General features: G+C 50.3%; 1 protein-coding gene across 11 annotated transcripts in view; it reads left to right on the plus strand.

Moving 5' to 3' along the window:
• The window catches only part of Acsl6 (acyl-CoA synthetase long-chain family member 6), a 60,952-nt gene that overhangs the window by 2,111 nt on the left and 45,400 nt on the right, over positions 1-13,441 (plus strand). For 2 of the 11 annotated variants that reach the window (XM_006532844.1, XM_006532845.2), the window contains exons 1-2: positions 8,986-9,292; positions 9,679-9,847. The exons of 6 other annotated variants lie outside the window; for them this stretch is intronic. The gene's annotated coding sequence lies outside the window, so the exon portion shown is untranslated. Of the gene's footprint in view, positions 1-8,985; positions 9,293-9,381; positions 9,589-9,678; positions 9,848-13,441 lie in introns of those variants that run through there. 3 more of the 11 variants (XM_017314444.1, XM_006532843.1, NM_001033599.1) reach the window with 3 other exon arrangements.

A 13,441-nucleotide genomic window follows, 5' to 3' on the forward strand; every position in this document is an offset into this window, starting at 1 on the left:
CGGAGGCTACAGGGCCACTTGTGATAGGGATCATCAGTAGCCTGTGAGAGAAGCCCCTGAGTGGGAGGGCTTCTTGTCTATAACTTGTATACAACCGTCACTGAGTCAGGGTGAGCTTCTGTCATGCTTCCTTGGATAAGAAAAGGGGGCACCTGCCTCACTGAGGGGTTAGACAAGGGCTCTGAGAGTCAAGCAGAGCTTTTCCTGTGCTCGGTGGCAGCTGCTTTCACAGAGGCCAAGCTGCTCTGATTGCTGGAAGGCAGAGTCTGACATGTGCTTTTCCTTAGATGCAATACCCCAGATACATGCATGGTGGGGGCTTTATAGGTCATGTGCCTGCCCTTCTTGGGGCTTTGCTAGATCTCAGGCTTTCTCTTGGGATGGAAGGGTGGAAGGGTCTGAGAAATGTGCATTCACACACACACACACAACACACACACACACCCCTAAGGATGAATTCTGCTTTGTAATCTACTTTATAGCCCAGTGTAGCTCCCAGGTTTCTGCCACTCTGTCAAACAGGAAGATGCTCCTGAGCCAATGCCTGTGTGCTTTTTGCTACTCAGTGCATCCCTAGGGAAACAAACCTTGGTCTGGCAAAAGTTGACCTCAAGGGCTTTCAGGGAAAGATGGGGGAAAAGCAGCCTGGAAGAGCCACGAGCTCTGGGCTGCACAGTACCGAGCCATTCCAGATCTAACCCGAATGTTGAGTTGTAAACAAGGAGACAAGGATATGAGTCCAGCATGAGTCATGTGCTCAGTCTGGTAATAAATATGCCCACCATTTCCCAAGCACTCAGAGGACAATGGGATCAGTGGGTTGGGATTCCTGCCCACCTCTGTGACACCTGTATGTGGACTGTAAAGAGGTACCACTCTTGATACATTACTAAAAGGTACCCCTTCCTTCAGGCTGATGTAGCTCTAAACTCTTGTATAAGATCCAACCTGCTTAACTTCAGACCATACCTACCAGTGATGCCTGTATGGATTTCTGCAGGACGTGGGGCATTTATCAGAGACAGGTAGCCAAATACCAAATAAAAGAAGTCAGAGCTGTCGAAGGTATGCAGAAAGGACTGTGATGGGGCTGAGTTTTCATGTCTTCTGCCTTGAGGACCTGGGTTGTTGGATGGGTCCTAGAGGAGAGGATTTTTTTTTATCATAGAGCACAGAAGGACCCTTTGTTTAGGTACAGTGGCCAGGCTAAATCAGGAACAATCAAGACTGGAGGCAAGGAGTGTTGTGTAGGACTGTTAAGTTACGAGAATATATGTAGCCCAGGTTGGCCCGAGTGGCAGCTGGGCTCCAGAAGGAGGCAGAGATGAACCTCCAGTTCTGACTCCTGCTCTGGGGACATGGACCACACCCTATCGGAGTGGGCCATGGCTACAAGAGGCTGATATGACAGATCTGGCCCAGCAGGCACAAACATGCTCAGTTCTGCCCTATCAGATCCCACCCCTAGCCCCAGACTCGACTAGGGCAATGAGTCCTGGAGCAGTCAAATGAAGCCCAAAACAGTGGCTAAAAATTGGGGCTGATGGTGAAGCTCCAGAAAAATCAGGTATTTGGGGCATGACTCCCAAAGGAAGAAAGTTTGAATTTGTACTCAAGCCTTTACCTTGATTTTTTTTAAGCTGCTTGGCAGCCTGCATGGGCATAAGGCTGCACTAGGAAGAGCAGGCTGGCACCAGGGGGCAGCAGAACCCAGCCATCCTGTTCCCCTGCTGATTCTCTGGGGTTTGTGATTCTAAGGTTGACCTTCTTGAAGCTGAACTTGGCTCAGCTACAGATGCGATAGAACTCAGGGCTGTTCTGTACACGGGGTAGTACGGAGAAGGTCTGTCTTGTTTGCAAAAAGAAACAAGTTTCATATAGTAGTAGGTATGTTGTTTATCTAACCAGCACCTGACACACAGTAGGTACTTAGACATTCATTGAATGAAAGGAGGGAACAGAGTATAAACATATCATCTGCCTGACCTTGCACACACTGTACGGCAATCAAAACGTTTCTATGGTTCTGCAAGCTTCCCTTCAATCTTCCCACAATGCTGTGTTGCTGTTGTCACCACCTACTGCATGAAGCTCTGAGGCCCAGAGGAATTTAAGCGGGAAGATGCCCGTAGAAGCAGAGGGTCAGAATGTCTTCCCAGACTTGCAGTCCAGGAGAGAGCCAGGTTTCTAACAAGCAGAAATGAAGTAGAAAAAAAAAAAAAGCATTCTAGGCCAGAGGGTCCTGATGGGGTGAGGTCAGCAACAGAAGTGTCTGAAGTTAAAGTTAAAGTTGAGTGCCTACAATCCCAGCCCTTGGGATGCAGACACAAGGAACTCAGGGATAGCTTTGACTGCATAGCAAGTTCCAAGTCAGCCTGGGGAATACAATATTGTCTCTCAAAAAAACAAACAGATTGGAGTGTGTGCTGACTGCTCTACCCAGCATAGCTGAGAAGGATCTCCAAGGCAGTGGCCTCACTGTGCAGGGACAAATTCTGGTTAGTCCCTGATATTGTCAGGAGCTCTAGAAGTGAAGGAGAAATATGGATGGATGGATGGATGGATGGATGGATGGATGGATGGATGGATGGATGGATAGATGGGTGTATGGGTGGATAAGTGGATGGGTGGATGAGTGGATAGATGGATGGGTAGATGGGTGGATGGTGGGTGGATGGATGGATGGATGGATGGGTGGATGGGTGGGTAGATGGTGGGTGGATGGATGGATAGGTGGGTGGATGTCTCACAGCTTCAGGATAGATGGTTTGTAGAAGGGAGATTTCTCTGAAGGCTCTTGCTTCCTTGTAATTCCAAGATCTAGTCTCTCTACGGTCAGGTAATTCTAGGTACATTGCCTAGCATACTTGAGAAGACGATCCAGTCAAGTCCCTGCCTTTGTGGTGGCCCTTACCTTGACTTAGCCATAGTTCTCACTCACCATCCACCTGATCTCAGGATCTGGCCTGAGGCTGTCCTTAGGATGCCTGGATATGGATGGATTCCTACCACTCTCACCTATCAGGTATAGCCATACCCAAGTATTCTCCTGACTCATTGAAGACTTGGGATCTATGAGATGTGGGAATAGGCAACACCATATTGCAACAGAAATTCTGAGCTGAACTCCCCTATCTGTTCTAAGATCTAATCGATAATCTCAGATCCTGGATTGTTTCATTCCAACTAGACCCACTGTAGCGGTGAGTTCTGCTACACCAATTTGGCTCCCAGTGGGTCGAATGTGCGCACCCGCCCAGGAGCTATCTTTGGATCCTGGAGTGAAAGACACACAAACACATTAGCTTATTTTTAAAATGCCTTGGCTACCTCAAAGGCTTGGCACTCCTAAACCTTCCCCTGCTACCCCAGGCCCAATCGGGAACCCCACCCAAATTCTCACATAGCTTGTTGGCGCTCCTGTAGCTCTCCTCTTCCTTCTCTCATCACATCATGGCGGTTCTTCTCTGTGCATGCACAACTCTAGGTGTCCTACCCCGTGTCCAACCATTGGCCACTGACATCTTTATTGATCGATCAAAAAGCAATTGGGGCACTTGGACATTCAGATTCCTGGTTGAATCAAAGCATTAGAAGAACATCTCCAACAACCCACCTGACTCTATCCATCTGCCCTTCCCAGAAATGTCCTTCATCCTGCCCCACCCTAGACTAAGCATTCAGGTAGAGGATGTCTGTGGAAGGATAGGAGTTGCTAGCTTGTGCTCTGCCCTGTCAGGCTTGCATTCCAAGCTGGCTGCCTGATGAGGCTTTAGAGCAATAACAATCAAAATCTCAGTTTCCAGACCCTGAGATAAGCAAATCCAGATTGGGGCCCTTTGGAGCCAGGAACCAGCCCAGTGATTAGTGACTACCAGGGGGAGGAGGGACAAGGAGAGAAAAAAGCAACCCTTGGTTGAATAGGCAAACCCTACTAACTGGCTCACAGCACTGTCTGTCTCTCCTATGGATCTGGAAGGAGTAACCCGGACTGAGCCTGTTATCAGCCCCATTTCTCCTACTACATTGAACTGTTGGGACTTTGACCCCCCTGAGAGATCTACCTGCCCACCTACTCCTGCCTTAGCTCCAGCTGCAGACTGGTGTGAACACTGACAGCAGGTTCTGAGGAATGAGCAGAAAAGCCAGTCGACACTGAGGTCACACAGAAACTGGACAGGAAGGTCGGTCCCAGGCTATATGGCAGGACGGTCAGAGCTGAGACAGAGAGAGCAGCAAGGTAGGATGTGGGCCAGCCAGTGAGATCAGGTAGGGAAGTACTCAGAGGTAGACAGGATGTTCTCAGGCCAGTGGAAGGAACGTACTTATCAATGTGGGAATAGGGGTGTCAGGCAGGAACCATCCAGGCTGGCAGGGACCATCATGGCTTCAAAAGTAGCAGCCCCACTGTTCTATTTCCAGAGCTAGGGCCTCATGAAGCCATCTAGACTCTAGCACTCTGCTTAGCAGGCAGAGAATTTCAGTAGTGAAATTCAGCAGATTGGATGAGGTTTTCTGGGATAAACCCTCACCTCACCCCTACTCAGCTATCACTCTGCCAGCTTTTAAGCCTGGCCATGTCTGGGGTCCATGCTCTTCCCTTTGCCAGCAGACTAGTTGGGGATTTAGGTGTTTGTGTTCCTGGTCTCCGTGTTGCAGGCCGGGCAGAGGATAGGATATGACTTGTGAAATTCCCATTTTCTGGGCCCACAGAGTCCTCTCTCCTCCTCTTCCTCTGCCTTTGATTCTCCTCCCTGGGTAAGTTCTCTGAAGTTTCATGGAGACACATCTGGCATCTTGGCTTCATAAATATCCTGTACGGCCCCACCCTAAAGTAGGACAACAACTGGAGGCAGGTGGGTGGTGGCAAATGGCCCGTTTCCTACCAGGGCTGGGCCTTTTCATAGGCCTCAAAGCCAACAAGGTCACATGCCTTGGATTGTAGGAGATCCATGTAACACCTCTCTCACCCTTGTGTGGCTCCAGAAGGACATGTTAAGGCCCTGCCCTGTCTATGCTTTTAGGCTAAATGATGCTGCCTGTATCACTGATTCTTAAGGCAGCATTCTGAGCCTCACATGGGTCTTGGTGACCCTGGGGTGTCAGAGGTGAGGGGACAGAGACACAGCAAGCCACTGTCACAGAGACACAGCAAGCCACTGTCACCCTCAGCAGCCTTAGAATCCCCCTAGACCGTTTAAGAACCTCCAAACCAGGACTCTTGGCTTCAGTGTGGAAAAGAATTTTGGGACTCTCCAGTTCGAGTTGAGACTTAAAGATGCCTTAACATAGGCAAAAGCCAGAGGGTTCAGAGGAAGAGGTGTACTCAGAAAGTAAGACACACCCAGAAGCTCGGGCTTGAGCTTCTCAAAGAAGCGTGTTAAACTCAACAAGTTGATGAGAAACCCTTCACCTGTTCTCGTCTTTATGAGTTAGATGGCTCGGAGATGCCTTGAATGAAGTTATACTGATCAGATGAAACCAGGGGCCCCTGGAGGGTGCACAAGGGCATTGGTATGCTTCCTTTTCATTAAAAAAAAAAAAGATTTTCTGGTGAGATTCCTATAAAATTTACAGCTTTACAGCTAGGAAAGGGGAAAAAAAGGCCTTAAGCAGTTGCCGGCTGTGTTGGAATTCTTGCTTGTGGTATTGTTTGCTAGTGTGGAGCTCTGACTGTATTTCAGAGTCAGGAGGTCCAGACCTGTCCTCATGTTTCCCACGATCTCCCTGCCTCTCCACCCTGAAGAAGCAACAAAAGCACCTGTGACAACACTGTGAGTTCTTCTGGTTTCTGGCCCTGGGCCTTTCCCTCTGTTCTCCCTTAGCATTCACCATAAACACCACAAGAGTTATCAAGGTCTCTTTATAAAAAAACAAAGCAAACAAACTTGTCCTCACTATCTCAGCCATCGATGTTGCTGCTTCTGAAAAGGGACAAGATCCACAGAACTGCAGGAGGGGTGGTCCTACTTGCTGCCCTAACGGTGATACCCCACCCCACCCCACCCCGTGCTTTCCTCAGTGGCCAACAGAGGCTTCTAGGGCACTCTCCAAAGATGCTGGGCTCTTTTCTTTGGATGGGAAGTCAGAATTCAGGGATGTGTACCCTCAGTAGGTCAGCGTCAACAGCCTCCAATAGCATTCCCTGGACCGGCTGGGGCCTTCACTTCGACTTGGTCTGAAAGAGATTTTTGTTTTCTGGTGAGAACAGCCCTGGCCTGACCTGGCTGCAGGAGCCAGCAGCAGGAGTGCAAACCCTTTCATGTGACAGGCCCAGAGTGGAGTGATGCCGGCCTGCCAGCAGCAGGCCCTCCCCTGCAGCTTGGGAGGCAGGGCGTCCATTTGCATATTTCCCCATTCATCCTGCCCTTGAAAAGGAGGCCTGAGTTCTTAGTCCCTGGCCCAGCCAAAAGCCCAGAACTTGAGCCCTAAATTAACCCTGTGGGCCAGAGGCTGAGGCTGCAAGTGCTAGCTAGCTACCACCCCTGACCTCCAGAGTACTGGTGCAGAAGACAGCAGACGTCTGTTTATCAGCACTGCCTGGAAGAAAATTCCCTTTTATTTCTTCCAGTGGCAGCTAGGAAATGTGGTAATTTATCTTTGTTAGGAAAAGTACCTTGAACCAAAGATAAGACTGATTAATTTATTGTTTAATATGTAAGGTACACACACACACACACACACACACACACACACACACAGACCTTACCTGGAATTGTGGGTAAAGGAGCCATCTGGGTTCCAGGCTATAACAGCTGCACTCCTGGCTAAGACACAGCCTGCCTGGGACATTTTTGTATCTCTAGGCCTCAGGGTATCTACAGACCTTGCCTTGGAAGACACGAGGCACAAACTTGCCAGCTGTAATCTCTTACCTTATGTGACTTAATGTCCTCCCATTGGCCTCAGCTTGCACCTCTGGTCCTTGTTACAGCCAGGCACCTGCCTCCTTCCCTACACTGAGGGATCTTGGCAGGTACAAACAGCTTACAGGCTTTTGTACTAACTCATTGTGTCACCCTGCCCCAGCTTAGCTGTCCTTCAGGTCCCCACCCTGGCTCTCCCTCCATTTCTTTCTGAGCAGTTATCCCCCAAGGAAGCAGCAGTGTTCTTAAGTGACAGTCAGGCAAGCAGGGCACTGTTTAGTTTGCCCCTTGCCCCTTAGCAACCTCCATTGTGTCCTTCCAGGATCCTTTCTTCCTCAGGGAACATGGTCCTATCGAGAGGAAGCTATCCATCCCCCGTGTACCTTGAGCACATGTTCCCACCAGGAGAGCAGATGTGTCCTTCACCAGGCTTGAGCTTGCAGCATTTGTGACAATGTCCTCAGTCTAGGCTAGCAATGAGATGGACTCCTGGCCCTGAGGCCAAGGCAATCCAACCATGGACTTGACTGAAAGGGAAAGGATCTTGATATGCCTAGTACTTGCCTTCCTGCACAGCGAGCCCTAGCCTCCATCTGTGTGGTGATCACCTCCATCTGTGTGCAGTGTGGCAGGAGGAATATGGAACTTCAGTTTAGCCACAAGCCCTTAGTCCATTACAGCCACCATTTCTAGTCATTCTGCCTGGTAGATATCTCCAAAGGGGCAGCTACCATTGCTGCTGTTGTCCCTGCGGTCTGTGCTTTGTCCCTGCCTGACTTTCTCTCTGCTAGGGAGAGCAAGGCTTATCTCAGTGCTGGTGAAAAAGATACTGTGTTTCTGTTCGTGACTCTGATCTCAAGGCTCCTTCTGTTTCTGTGACTCTGGAAGTTCAGCCTGAGCATGGCTTTCTGCTCTACTCATCACGCTTGTGTGGCCAGGGCCTCCAGCAGGGGCTTGGGGGTGAGTGAAAATTTTTGAGAGGTGCTTGTCTTGAGGTGAAGGTTGTTGAAGGTTGGAGGCATGGTCATGGTAAGTATGTGGGTAGCCAGGGAAGTAGCTAGCTGCAGTAACCCTCAGTCAGGGTCTTTCTGCATGTAAGGAGTGTTCAGCCACCCTTATGAGAGAGCTATAATCAGGCTCCCCAGAGAGTTCCAGAGTGAGCCACTTGGTAACTCAGCAACCCTATCTCACAAGGGATACACACAAAACCTCTCCTGGCAATGCCTGAGTTAGGAAGGCCCTTTGCTTGGTCATCCGTGGCTCTGTAAATCTAATTAAAATCCAATGGGAAAGTGGAGTAGAAGCCCCCCCCCCCAGCCACACAGACCTGAGCTTGGACCCTTGTGCAGATGAGACCACTGCTAGGCTTAGCGGAGTCTGCCACATAGCTGTGCGGGCAAGTTAGGGTTATTCAGGTGTGGTAGTGAGGCAGGTCACACTTCCTGGGACAGAACTGCCTCCCCCTCCCCCAGCTCCGTGCCCTGGCACATTGTAGTTTTCACCCCCCACAACTCTGGTTGTCCCTTAAATGTCCTTGAGAAGCATCACAGGAGGTGTTTGTCCCCCTGAGAGCTGTCTGGAGGAAAGCAGAGGAGGGATGGCAAGATGGCTCAGTGGGTAAGGACACTTGCTGCCCAGTCCAATGAACTGAGTTTGATCCCAGGAACCCACATGGTGGAAGAAGGGAATTGATTCTCGTTCTCTGAGCATGTATACCGTGGTACTCTTGTATACACACACACACACACACACACACACACACACACACACACACCACGTACATGGTGAGCAAATATAATTTTTTTAAAAAGGTGAAACAGAGGACCAACCTAAGAAGAGAAATCTAGCAGATTAGGAAATGCTGAAGCCAAGTTCCCTGGGCTCCAATTGATGTCTCAGAAGAGTGTGTGTGTGGGGGGGGGGGGGAGGGGGGTGGCTTTGTTCTCTAAAAAGCCATGGCCAACTCCCCCCTCCCAGACTAAAGACAACATGTGGTCAGGGAAGGCAGAAGGGCATGGGTTGAGGCCCTGGCAGGCTGGCAGAGTAAGGGTTAAGGCCTGGTTGCTTGGCTTTGAGCTGGCCTGAGCCAGTACCGCCCCATGTGCAGATGAAGGGGGGGCCAGTGGGGGCCTTGAGGGGCCAATAGCTCCTCACAGAGCTGCTCTGTGCCTTGGTCCCTACAAGACCTGTTCCCACAGGCACCAGGGAGCCACTGTCCCTACAGTTAGAGCCTCTCCTAACCCCATCTTCTCAGAGCAGGCAGCCGTTGCTATCAGCTGTCCCCAGGGGCAGGGCCTTCGCAACTTTTGTCCTTTGATCAAGATGTGGTAACCTCTTTCCCTGGGCTCCATAGGCCCTAGAAAGGGAGGCTGGTTCTAGCAGAATCAGCTCCACCACCTCATCAGTGCCCGGAGCCTGCTGGAAAGGTAGGATGGTGAATGTATCGCCTTTTGCAGGTTGTCTTTGAGCCCCTTTGGCTGCAAACACATGAAGTAACCAGTGCTCTCCACTAAAGGACTCTTCCTTTACTGTGTGCCTGGCATCTACTCCCTGCCCGTGATCTTATTTGAGAAGAGGTCCAGTGGGGTCCAGTGACTTGGCCAAGACCACATAGCTATCAAGAGCCTAAATCAAGATTCAGAGGCTGTTCAGCCCAGCACTGGAATCCACCTTCTGGCTCTTTCCCTAATTTGCTTACTAGGGTGCTACACCCTGGAGCCTGGTGAGGCAGCGGTTTGAGCTCTCCAATGGGAGGTGGGGTGGTTTTTTGATGATTTGATGGCTCGGTTCATGTTGCCCACCATTACTGCAGGTTTCTGGGGTTTTCAGAGGTCCAGGACCCCACTAGACCAGGCCTTACTGATGGCCAGAGTATCCAGGGTGATGCTAAGGAATCCAAGAGAAGATTCAGAGGAACATGGGCATCCTCGGGGCAAACACGCTGAGCCTGGACATTGGGTCCTGAGGCAGTAGGGAACCAGGTGAGGCGTCTGAGCAGTGGCATGACATAGTCACATCTGTGTAACAGGAAATTAACTTCTGTGCAAACGTTAAGTCCAGGTTAGAGAAAAGAGATACATGAAGAGGCTAGCTTGGGGGTCTGGGCTGCACTGGGTAGTGGCCAGCTGGGGGTTTGGGGCTGGGGAAATGGTCATGTCTGAGAGCTCTATCTACAGGGGCAGTCATTCTATACAGAAGTATAAAGGTAGCCTAGGTGTGGCGTACTGGGATGGGAAGCTGTACCAGCAGAGGGGTCCCTCAAAGCTGGTTCACCGTCTCCCAGGCCCATTTCTATAGGGTTTGTGCTTGGTGCTATGTACCTTCCACTTTATCACCTTGTAGTCAATGTATATCCTACCGAGGCTCCCTTTGTTCTGTTCTCTCCCACCCTTGATGATAAGGGGCGTGGCGTGGACCATCTACCTCCCCAGGGTGAGCTGGTAGGCAGAAGCCTATGTGAGCTACTACTTGATCATCCAAAAGGGTCCTTGCTAGAGGGAAAATCTTGGTAGGAAGCTAGTTTCTGCTGAGCATTGGGTCCTCCCTGCCAGGTGAATAGTTACAAACACCCACAGCAGCTCACTTGGCAACGGCAGCACTGGCTAGTCCCTGGGGTATTGTCTGTATACCCCCACCCGCCATGGGTGCTGCAACCAGAACAGCCTCCTGGGGCATGGAAAGAGGCAGCTGGGCTTGGACCTCAGGGACCACCCCAGGTAACAGGAGGTCAGAGGAGGCCAAGGCTGTGTAAGATAACCAGAGACCAAGACTCCCAGAACTAGTCTCTGCTCTCTCCTCCCACATGCCAAGGGTTTGGTGGTGGACACTGGCTCTGAAGCCAGTGTCCTCAGAGGACCTGGACTCACAGCTCTGCCCCCAAAGTGGCTCCCAGGTCTGAAGGGAAACTCAGGGGGAAAAAAGCCAGTACTTCTGACTGTCTAAGGAGGTAAAGTTTAGTAAAACAGAACCCTCTGGTTGCCAAGGAGGCTTGCAGGCCAGACTCGGGGCCAAAGGAGCCATGGCCACTGTAGACAGCTCCTTAAGTAGACACCCACCTGAGGAACAGTGGGCTGTCCTTCATCTAATGTCCTTCAGTGGTCCATGTGGGAGGAGATTTATGGTGTGTGCAAAGCAAAGTTCCTCCTGGCCGATCCCATGTCCAGAGTCTAGCATCTCTGCACATTGGCCACCACCACCCAGGACCTGGTCCTTCTGACCAGGAGAGAGCGATTTTTTTTTTCTGTGTGTCCAACATGATTGCAAAGGAGAGGAAAATTGTGGAAATGTCTGTGTTGGCAGGGGTGGGGTGGCCACAGAAGACAATAGGGTGCATTCCGTGCCCCTCGCTTGCTAACATAGTCGGCTCCAGTTCCTTGCAGTGACTGTAAGAGCTGTTGTCATGACTAAACAGTGTGGTGTATAGGACAGGTTTTTCTAGGAAATAGGAAGTCAGGAAGTTCAATCAAGTCCCACTTTTCCTGAAACTCAGGGACTGTCCTCATGGGCTTGCTGTGGGGACCTTTGTACAGGACTTCAGGGGCTCAAAGGCCTCATTACCTGAGTAGTCTACTCAGTTCCCTATGGGTTCCCGGCACTCTCCAGCTTTTGCATGTTGGCTTCTCTCTATCTAGGACTCCCTATTCTCCTCACCCTTCAGCCTCCACTTCCTGACAGAAGCCTGCTTTGCCCTGTCATAGCTGAGTCAGGCACCTCCTCTGCCGCCTTGTGTCTGATCACAGCCTAGACCATATTGTACAACGCTGCCCACTCCCTCATGTCTACCCTGCAACTGTGAGTTGATGAGAACAGAGACCATGTGGAGGAAGGGTGGATGGATGACCAAGCCCTCCCACGGTGTGCCCTGTGACGGAGCCAAACATTTCAACCCTCTTCCTCGGATGCCTAGCTATTGCTGTAGCCTGAGGTCTGTCCATCCGTGAGCAACTGCCAAGGACCAGGGACTTGTGATCCGAAGATATTCTTTCATTCTCTTTAACATTGTTTTAAACCATCTAATGGAGTCTTTGGGGCTGGATAAGGGGCCTGCTGAGTCAGTAAATTTCTCAAAGGAAAATGCCCTCAGCTCAGAGCCCACCCCAAAAGCTGGTAGAAGCGTTTAGATTTCCCACTAAGTAGTGAGTCACTCATCTGGTAGGTCTGGCTGTAACTCGGTCTTTCCATCTACAATTTTAGGTAAGGGGATGTTCCAAGAAGAGAAAGCCACCTGGCCACCTGCCCAGAGCCCGCCCTCCACAGAGAGGTTTTCCTTGGTGGAGTTACTTGGTTCATTAGTCAGTTGACCTGCAGAGACAGGGAGAGAGAGAGAGAGAGAGAGAGAGAGAGAGAGAGAGAGAGAGAGAGAGAGAGAGAGAGAGAGATTGTTGTGCTATGTTTGTCCTTATAATTGGTCTCACTTAAGAAGACTGCTTTCTAGAAGGAGCTGAAGAGGTGGCTCTGCAGTTAAGATCATTTGCTGCTTTTTCAGAGACCCAGACTCAATTCCTAGCACCAACACAGTGGCTCACAACTGTCACTTGCTCCAGTTTCAGGGAATCTGACACTCTATCCTGACCTTTACCGGGCATGCATGTGGCACATAGACACACATGCAAGCAAAAATAAATCACATACACATTTAAACAACAAAAAAAGACTGCTGGTAAAATCAGGTTTCAAGCTCCACAGATCAGGAATGATGCCTTTGCCAGACTAGGGGCCCGAGTTCACAGCTCTCTAGGAACACCCGAACCTAGAGGTTCATGAGTATCCCTGGAACTCAGAAAGCCTGCTGTACATCCCATGGAAGCACAGGGTCCGGGCCAAACTGCCTCTGTCCAGTGTTTGGACCACCTGCCTCTACCCTTCCCAGGGCTGAGCAGCCTCCTCCATCTAACAAGAGCATCTTGTAATTATGTCTATAGTTCTGTGACTATGCCATGCCCAGTGGTACTGTGCCCATTTCAAAGATGGGGAAGTGGAGGTTCAGAGAGGATAGAGTATCTTAACTGTGTCTAGCTTATAAACAGAGACTTGAACCGAAGAGCTTTCTTCCCTCTGCCTACGATGATTTTGCGTATTATTGACCTCATGTCATGTGATAACATTATAGGTTAGCTCAACTACTATTAATTGGAGGAATAAATAGTCAGAGGTCAAGCAATTGTTTAGCTCCTATCCTGTGGCTCCAAAGTCACCAGTGCTGTCATTTATTTTTGTTTCTCGAGAAAGAAAGCCATAGCTAGCACTTCCATAATGTCAAGGGCCCATGAAGAGGCAGCCTGCAGACAGGGTGAGGTGGTCCAGAGCCTTCCCTGCAACCACTGGAATGGCAGACCTATGCATATCTCAGGAGCCTCTAGCTCCAGGTCATACTGGGTAGTGACACTAAGAGGCCCCAGTGTGAGTTCCAGCATCTGACACCTGACCAACTCCTCTGCAGCCTCTCAGTCCTGAGAAAGGTGCAGAACCCAGAGTCCATCGAGACGTACCTGCTCTGCCAATGTGTCATTACCTAGCAGCTAACAGAAGGGCATAGGAGATCTCTGGAAGATGTCCTGCTCACCTCTGGGGCATCT

The sequence above is a fragment of the Mus musculus genome, chromosome 11, assembly GCF_000001635.26.
Source record: "Mus musculus strain C57BL/6J chromosome 11, GRCm38.p6 C57BL/6J".
Taxonomy (NCBI): domain Eukaryota; kingdom Metazoa; phylum Chordata; class Mammalia; order Rodentia; family Muridae; genus Mus; species Mus musculus.